The sequence below is a fragment of the Hordeum vulgare genome, chromosome 5H (assembly GCF_904849725.1).
Source record: "Hordeum vulgare subsp. vulgare chromosome 5H, MorexV3_pseudomolecules_assembly, whole genome shotgun sequence".
Classification (NCBI taxonomy): domain Eukaryota; kingdom Viridiplantae; phylum Streptophyta; class Magnoliopsida; order Poales; family Poaceae; genus Hordeum; species Hordeum vulgare.
Window position 1 is genome coordinate 582,178,710 of NC_058522.1, and position 8,136 is coordinate 582,186,845.

Consider the following 8,136-nt stretch of genomic DNA (forward strand, 5'->3'; position numbering starts at 1 on the left):
GATAGTTGGGTCTATACGTTTTTAATCGAAAGCCCCACTAGGATTATATTGTAAGTCGATTGAGTGGGCGATTGAACAATTGAACTGTTGTTCGTTCACTTCCTTCAGTTTCCAGCTAGTTTGGATGTCTATTTAGGACTGGATTCATGCAAGTAGTACTCATGGCAGTTAGTTTGTAAAATAAAAACCCATGAAATTAGGATTCATTCATAGGAGCCCATTTTTACCCAAATAACCGAGTTCGTTTTTAATCCCTTTGAGTTGCAAATTTGGTATTTGACTTATCGCCATAAGATCCTGGGTGGAAGAGGGTGATGGAATAGTTTTGCACTAGAGACGAGCAGTTAATGGCCAAGTGCAAATAAATAAACTCCTGGTTTCCGAGCATGAACACTCTAGTGATGCACCCGCTGGTCCTCACCATGGAAGTGAGGAGGGGTGAGCTGAAGCGGATGGTTCCAAAAGGCAGGGGGGGCCAATGGCAATGGACATTCTCCTCTGGGCAATGGCAGAGGCGATGGAGTCGCCGGTCCTCGGCAGCGAGATCGCTGGTACGAGTATCGCTCCCGCTTCACATCGCTAAATCCAAAGGCGGAAGGGCCGGTGAATTTGCGTATTATATAGGTTGATGAGGAGGAGGAAGATGATGAAGACGAGGACGATGAGTAAGAGGATGAAGATGAGGAGCAAGAGGAGGAGGAAGAGGATCAAAATGAGGAGGAGGAGGAGGAGGAAGAGGGTTCTAACAAGGAGGACTAGCCGATGGAGGATTCTTACAAGGAGCAGGAGCAGGAGGAGGATGCAGAAGAGGACAACCACTAGGGGTGTTTGGAGATCAACGCATGGGAGGGGGTTGCAGAAGCGGTGGGTCATCAGGGAGGTTTTTTGAGGTTTTTCTCATTTTCTTTGATTTTTTTTCAAAATGTGGTCAAACTTGCAAGGTTGACCAGTCCTACCATATGGTTGGGAATTTCAACTTTGGTTGCGCCCAGTGCCTACACCACCAGTTCAAAAGCTAAAGATGATTTTTACCAATTTTTAAGACCAAGATACATGACACTTGTAGTTCAAATTTGAGCAAGTTCTAAAAAACCTCTAGAAATTCAGTAAATGGATGAAATATAGAAATAACACTATATAATTAATGAAACTTGGGCAGTGTGCATCCAATGTGGTCTACTTTGGATGAAAAATGGAAAGACCCAATTTTATAACTTATTTCAGACACTTACTTCACACACAAAAAGTAATTTTGACACTTCAAAAATGAAAAAAAAGTATGTATTCCAAAAAAAATTGCTGTGCAAATCTTGTCCACAATGGTAAAACACATGGTTGTGCCAAATTTTGACATGCTATCATGAACTATGCCATGGATGTGGCCATGAGCATGAGCATATGCCTTGAAATCCATACAAGTACATAGTAGATAGGGTATTTTGTGAAGTTTTTTTTCAACAACGTGGCATTGCAAGTCTATGATTTTTCCAAATAACTAGTTCACACAAAATGGCTCCATGCACAAGGATTAGATTTTTTGAAGTTTTTTTCCATTTTCTTTGAATTTTTCCAAAATGTGTTCAAACTTACAAGGGAATTTCAACATTGGTCGTGCCCAGTGCCTACACACCAATTCAAAACTTAAACATGATTTTTGCCCATTTTCAAGACCAATGTACATGACACTTGTAGTTAAAATTTATGTAAGTTGTGGTAAATCTCTAGAAATGCATTAAATGGATGAAATATAGAAATAAAACTAGATAATTCATGGAACTTGGGCAATGTTGCTGACACACGAACAGGGTGATACACTACCGAGGGTGATACACTGCAGCACACGTCAGGGTTTCGGTAGCAAGCGTCAGAGATGAAACACATTATTGTTGCACTCATCAACATCAACAAAACGATCCCAAATGGGCCCCTCACCATGCAATTGATCAACGGCCTCAACAAGAATTCAAGATATATGAAAGGATTCTTCAATCACTGGATGTATCCCCCTCTTCCATACAACCTCACGTGCACCTTCACTTCATTGAGGTCACCATTGAGGAAATGATGTGCAGCGAGAGATACATGCAACAAAACTTATTCGCGTATTTGAAAAAATAGTAAAATAATAAAAGTGATAACTAAAAAGAAATAAAATTAAATAAAAACTATGAAAAGAAAACTTGATAGAGATGATAGAAAAAAGAAAGAGTATGACGTTGAGGTACAAGTGAGAGTGACAATAAAGGAATCAGTTAGCTCCCTTGGTTTACATGGCCAAATCTCTAGCAAGGGAATAAACAAATGAAAAAAAAAGAACAAGGGGTTGAGTGTCACGTTCAAGATGCGACCCTATTCTCAATTTGGCACGAAGGCCTCGTCAGGGATAGAAGCGCATCTCGTCGTGTCGCAAGAATGGATATCATTACAAGTACATGTACTGAAAAGAAGAGATATATAATAGAATTGAATTACACTCGCCACAAGCTACATCAGAGTCACATCAGTACATTACATAAACATCAAGAGTAAGAGCAGGGTCCGACTACGGACGAAAACAAACGACAAAAGAAGAACGACGTCCATCCTTGCTATCCCACGCTGCCGGCCTGGAACCCATCCTAGATCGATGAAGAAGAAGAAGAAGAAGAAGAAGCAACTCCAAATGAACAATCAACGCGCTCGCGTCGAGTAACCTTTACATGTACCTGCAACTGGTGTTATAGTAATCTGTGAGCCACAGGGGACTCAGCAATCTCATTTCCAAAGGTATCAAGACTAGCAAAGCTTAATGGGTGAGGTAAGGTTAAGTGGTGAGGTTGCAGCAGCGGCTAAGCATATATTTGGTGGCTAACTTACGAGTACCAGAAATAAGAGGGGGAAGATCTACGCATAGCGGACGTGAACTACTGTTGATCAAATAAATGATCCTGAACACCTACCTACGTCAGACATAACACCACCGTGTCCTCGATCGGAGAAGGAACTCACGAAAGAGACAGTCACGGTTACGCACAGAGTTGGCATATTTTAATTAAGTTAACTTCAAGTTATCTAGAACCAGTGTTAAACAAAGCTTCCACGTTACCACATAACCGCGGGCACGGCTTTCCGAAAAGATTTAACCCTGCAGGGGTGCTTCAACTAGTCCATCACAAATTACCACAAGCCGCATAGAAATCCTCAATCACGAAGATCGCGACCTCGTCGGATTCCCTAGTGGAAAACCTCAACTCTGAGATTACCCAAAGCATCACCGGAATCCCGATGCACAAGATATCTCGTCAAAGGTAAAACTAATCCAGCAAGCCCGCCCGACGTGTCGACGAAACCGATAGGAGTCGCGTACCTCGTTCTCAGGACACGACGGATGAGCTAGACGTCGGGATCGCTAAACCTCCGGGTGACCAGAGGGGAGCCGGACATCGCTCGGGTGGGGCCAACACTCATGAGGAGCACTGGCCAGGGGGTTGATTAAATTTCCTCGGGTTAATTACTCCCTATGCAGTTCATTAGTTATTAGGCAAATGTAGTACCAAAGTTGGGCCCTGCCAGACCAGCTTTAATCTAAAACGAATTATCAAGGGGTTCCCCATAACAACCCCGATCGTGTTAGGAGCGCTCAATTATGGAACATAACACCGGTAGCCGAAAACTAAGGGGCAAAGGTGGAACAAAACACCAGGCTAGAAAGGCCGAGCCTTCCACCTTTTACCAAGTGTATAGGTGCATTAAATTAAATAGCATTTAATATGGTGATATGACAAGGGACCCATGTTATCACATGGAAGCATCTACACCTGCAACTAGCAACGCTAACAACAAAGTTAAGCAAGCAGTAACATAGCCAATCAGTGGTTTGCTAGGTCGAATATGTTGATGGTTTTCATGGCATTGTTGGGAGGCTCATATTTAACATGTGGTAGGCAACGAGACGTAATCGATAGCATCGAAATACCTAGCATGGCAATGATAGTAATGGTATCTGAGGAAATGATCATCTTGCCTGAGATCCCGCTTGGAAGAAGAACAACTCGGTGGAGTCGGCAAACCATCGTAGTCGAACGGGTCCTCACATTCCGACACGCTTGCGGAACTCTATCGAGACGGGCAAACCGAAAACAAACATCAACACAAATATTCACCACAGCAAAAGCAAGACATGATGCACACCCTATTATGATGCATGATCAGTTCAACATGCAAGGGATGGCATGGCAAAACACCTCACGCAAACACTACACATTAAATGAAGCTCGATATGCAACGAGTTACATATTGACGAAACTCCACGTTTAATTATTTAATTCACTCCCGTTTATTTACACGGCAATATTACATTGTTGTTAACAAGGCAAGGGTGAAGCATTGATCCTACGTGTCATCCTAGTCGGGTACACGGGAAACAAAGATCGGAGCTACGGCACAAGATACATGCAACACAAGATATATATGCCATGAATGCCTCATGCATGCAAGTTCATCACATCACGACAAGGAGGGAAAATAAGCATGTATCGCCACGGCGAGCGAGAGGAAATCATGGTGGCAAAACGGAAACGATGCTACGGCAACGTTCCTATCCCGATAACTCGTCGAGATATCGTGCCAACGTATATGAAGCGTTGCGGGAACGTTAATTAAAGAATGGGGTGATCCCGGTTACCGGGTTCCCATGTGTCGAGGCGCGACGGAAAGAAGACAATGTGCAACGGGCTAATATACGGCGCAAACACACGATACAACTCTTACAACACATGCATACGGTTCTCGGCCACGTCTCATCGTTATACCTTCGACGCGTGCGAATCGGAGGGGATCGGGTCGTAGCGGACGTCGTGAAAGTAGTCGTACACATTCTCGTCGACGGTAGTCGTTCGCTCGGCGTCGTGGTTCTCGGTCTTCGACGACGGTAGTCGATCACGTTCCAGGGTCGTCAAGGACCACGTGGTGCTCGTCGAATTTGTCGGTTCCAAGAAGGAGGGAATGACCCACGCGGTCTTTGGCGACGGCAACCAACGACAGCGGCAACACGACTACAGCAGCTACAGCATCGGCAAGCAAGAGCAACATCTAGCAGCAGCAAGCAACTAGGCAGCAGCAAGAGCAACAGCTAATAGCATGCCATCTAACAGCAACAACCTAACAGCAGCAACTAGCAGGCAAGCAAACAGAATCCGGCAAGCTCGGCAACTACTAGCTAGCAGCAACAGCAGCTAGCAACTATAGAGGCTTAGCAACAGCAACGGGACACATCAGGCAGCAGCTACAACAGCCTAGCAGCGGCAGCAGCCACAGCAACACGCACGCACAGCAACAGAGCAGCAGGCAGCAGAGCACAGCAGCGGCTCGGCAAGGCAGCAGCAAAACGGCAACGCGGCGCGGGGGGAATCGGCGGCAGGCGGCTCCGGAGGACGGCGGCGCGCAGAGGACGCGGGGCGCGGTGCTCCTGCGGCGGGCGGCGGCAGGGAACCGGCGACCTGGAGGCGGCAACCGGGAGGCCTCGGCGCGGGGCTGCTCGGGCTGGGGCAAGCCGGCGGCGCGCGGAACGGAGCACGACGGGGGCGGCACGGCTCGGGAGGAGGAGGCCGAGGCGTCGGCGGGCACTAGCGGTCGCGGGAGAGCTCGGGCAGCGGTGCCAGCTGCTGCAGAAGCCGGGACGGCGCGCAGGGGCGGAAGAGGCGGCGTGCGGGGGGGGCTTTCAGCGCGGGGAGGCGAGCACGAGGCGGGCACCGGCTGGTGGTGGCGCGGGGAGGCGAGGAGAGGCCATGGTGCGGCCATGCGGGGCTGGAGAGGGAAGCCAGGGCGACGTGGGGCTACTGGCGCGGTGCTCGCAACCATGGCGAGGCCGATGGGATCAGGACTTGGGGAGGCTGCGCGAGAAGGGGAACACGGCGAGGGAGCAACGGCGCACAGGGGAGGACGAGGGGATCGGGCAGAGGAACGAGAGGGCTCCCCGTGTCGCTAGGGTTGGGGTGCTGCTGGGCCTTGGCCCAACTCGGCCATAAGCTGGGCTACCCCTCTCTCTTGATTTTTCCCTTTTTTTTAAAAAACATAAAACAACCACAAAAGAAAAGGTTTTAACAAAAATAAAAAATAAATAATAAAAAATAAATAAAATGCCTTTTGATTCCTTTAAAAATATACCCCAACTATAAAATAGATTGGGTATTTTTTTACAGAAATAAAATAAAACCTTTTTTTAAAATAATAAAATAAAACCCTTTTGAAGAATTAAAATTAAAACCCGTTTACAAGAGAATAAAAAATCAAACCCCTTTTATAAATAAAAGGGTCTCTAGTTTAAAAAGAAATAACAAAGGGAAAAAAATAAAGCAAAACCTAGGGGTTGCCCCCACATCTAATAAAAGGATTTTAAAAGAAGACGAACTTTTAAAAGGGGGTTAAACGGAAACTTTAGCAAACCACAAAAACAAATAAAAGAGGAGAGGAGGGGAGAAGGTTTACGTCCTCGGTGCAACAGGGTTTGAAGCGGCTCTGTTGCACCCACTCTTGTCATGCCAACGAACAACGCCACACTCACAAGCACTCACAAGCAACAACACGGAGCAACAAGTAACACCGACAAAACATAGTTGACATGATGCCATGCATGATGCGATGATGCAAACTAAATGACGATGCAATCAAACAAAATAAAAATAGCCACACGACGGAAACGGAAATAAGGGGAATCTTCTGGGCGTCGGTCTCGGGCTGTCACACTGAGCCCATCCTCCCTGCCAGCAGGCAGCGGCTAACACAAGAATAAATATAAAGCAGTCCAACCTACTGACCGCGATGATTCTACACCTCGAGCCGCCGTCGTCGCCACCATCTAACAAATTTAGGTCCCCTCACCTTCGGCTGCCATCTTCACGTCGAGAGGCGGGGGGGGGGGGGGGGGAGGGGGGCCTCAGATCTTCAATACATCTATGTTCTTCGTCCTTTTGTCATAGTTTTGTGAGAATAAAATTTCTTTCGTCCTTTTGACGGTGCCATGAGGTTAGAGAGTTTTCTGTCCTTCTAGATCTCATTATTCGGATCTAATGAGTTTATGTTGATATGGAAAAAAGATTGGTGGTTTAATTTTTTGTGGAGATGAAATCTTTCATCGACACCACAACGAAGATATAGTGATTCGACGACCTGCACTTCTTGAGGATCATCCCAGACCCAAATACGTTCATCGATCAAGGCTTCCCATCTTTTCGGATGGGTGGCTTGAGGCACTTTCAAAACCAATATTGGTAATGTTCGTGCGGATGAAAGAGTGACATCATCGTTGCTCCAGTCCAATTGTAGCCTCTTTATCGAAATCGTTCGAGTATCTCTATGAGAAAACATTGATACCACGAAGAAGATGTTTTCAAAAGATTTTATTGTAGTTCTTAGCCATAGAAGTTACATTGTATTTTCTTGGATCTTATGTCCAAATTAGTGTACCTGTAATTATTATGAGTATAAATAAATCTACAGGTAATTCTAAAAAAAACTAATGACCACGACGGAGCGCATGACAGAACGAGGTGAATTAAAGTTGCACGAGATTTGGAGCACAAACAAATTGAACGATCCATAATTTAGATTTGAGATAGTTATTTCACATCAAGATGTGAAATAGCAAAACCGATATATAAAATACGCTGATCAAAATAAGATATAAAATCATAAGGAGATGATTAAGAGGGATTTGTCTGGTGATATGTCCGACGGTGATGGCAACATGATCCTCTCGTGGGGCAGTATTATTAATGCCGAACGGCATGGATCCTATCACACATTCCGGGCACATCGAATGCTTGTTCAGGGCCATCGGAGGCCGCCGTACCCGCACGTGAGGTGTGGGCAGCGGCGGCGGTGGTGGCGGAAGACGCATGACGTGGACGCAGCATTCATGGAACCCAAGTTCGCATGCGTCGCAAATAATGGTGGCTCGCGACAACTCGGGGAGGCCGCACGAAATGCACGGGTTCTCCCCCCACCCCACTAGTCTCGGGTGTTGCGCTGAAGGCAACACCTTCATCGATGAAGGAGGTTAGAGAGTGACAGGGGCCACCATTATCTGTGACGGGTGCAATTTCGGGTATAGCGACAGGGAGGGAGGGAGGGAGGGAGGGAGGAGATTAGAGAACGAGC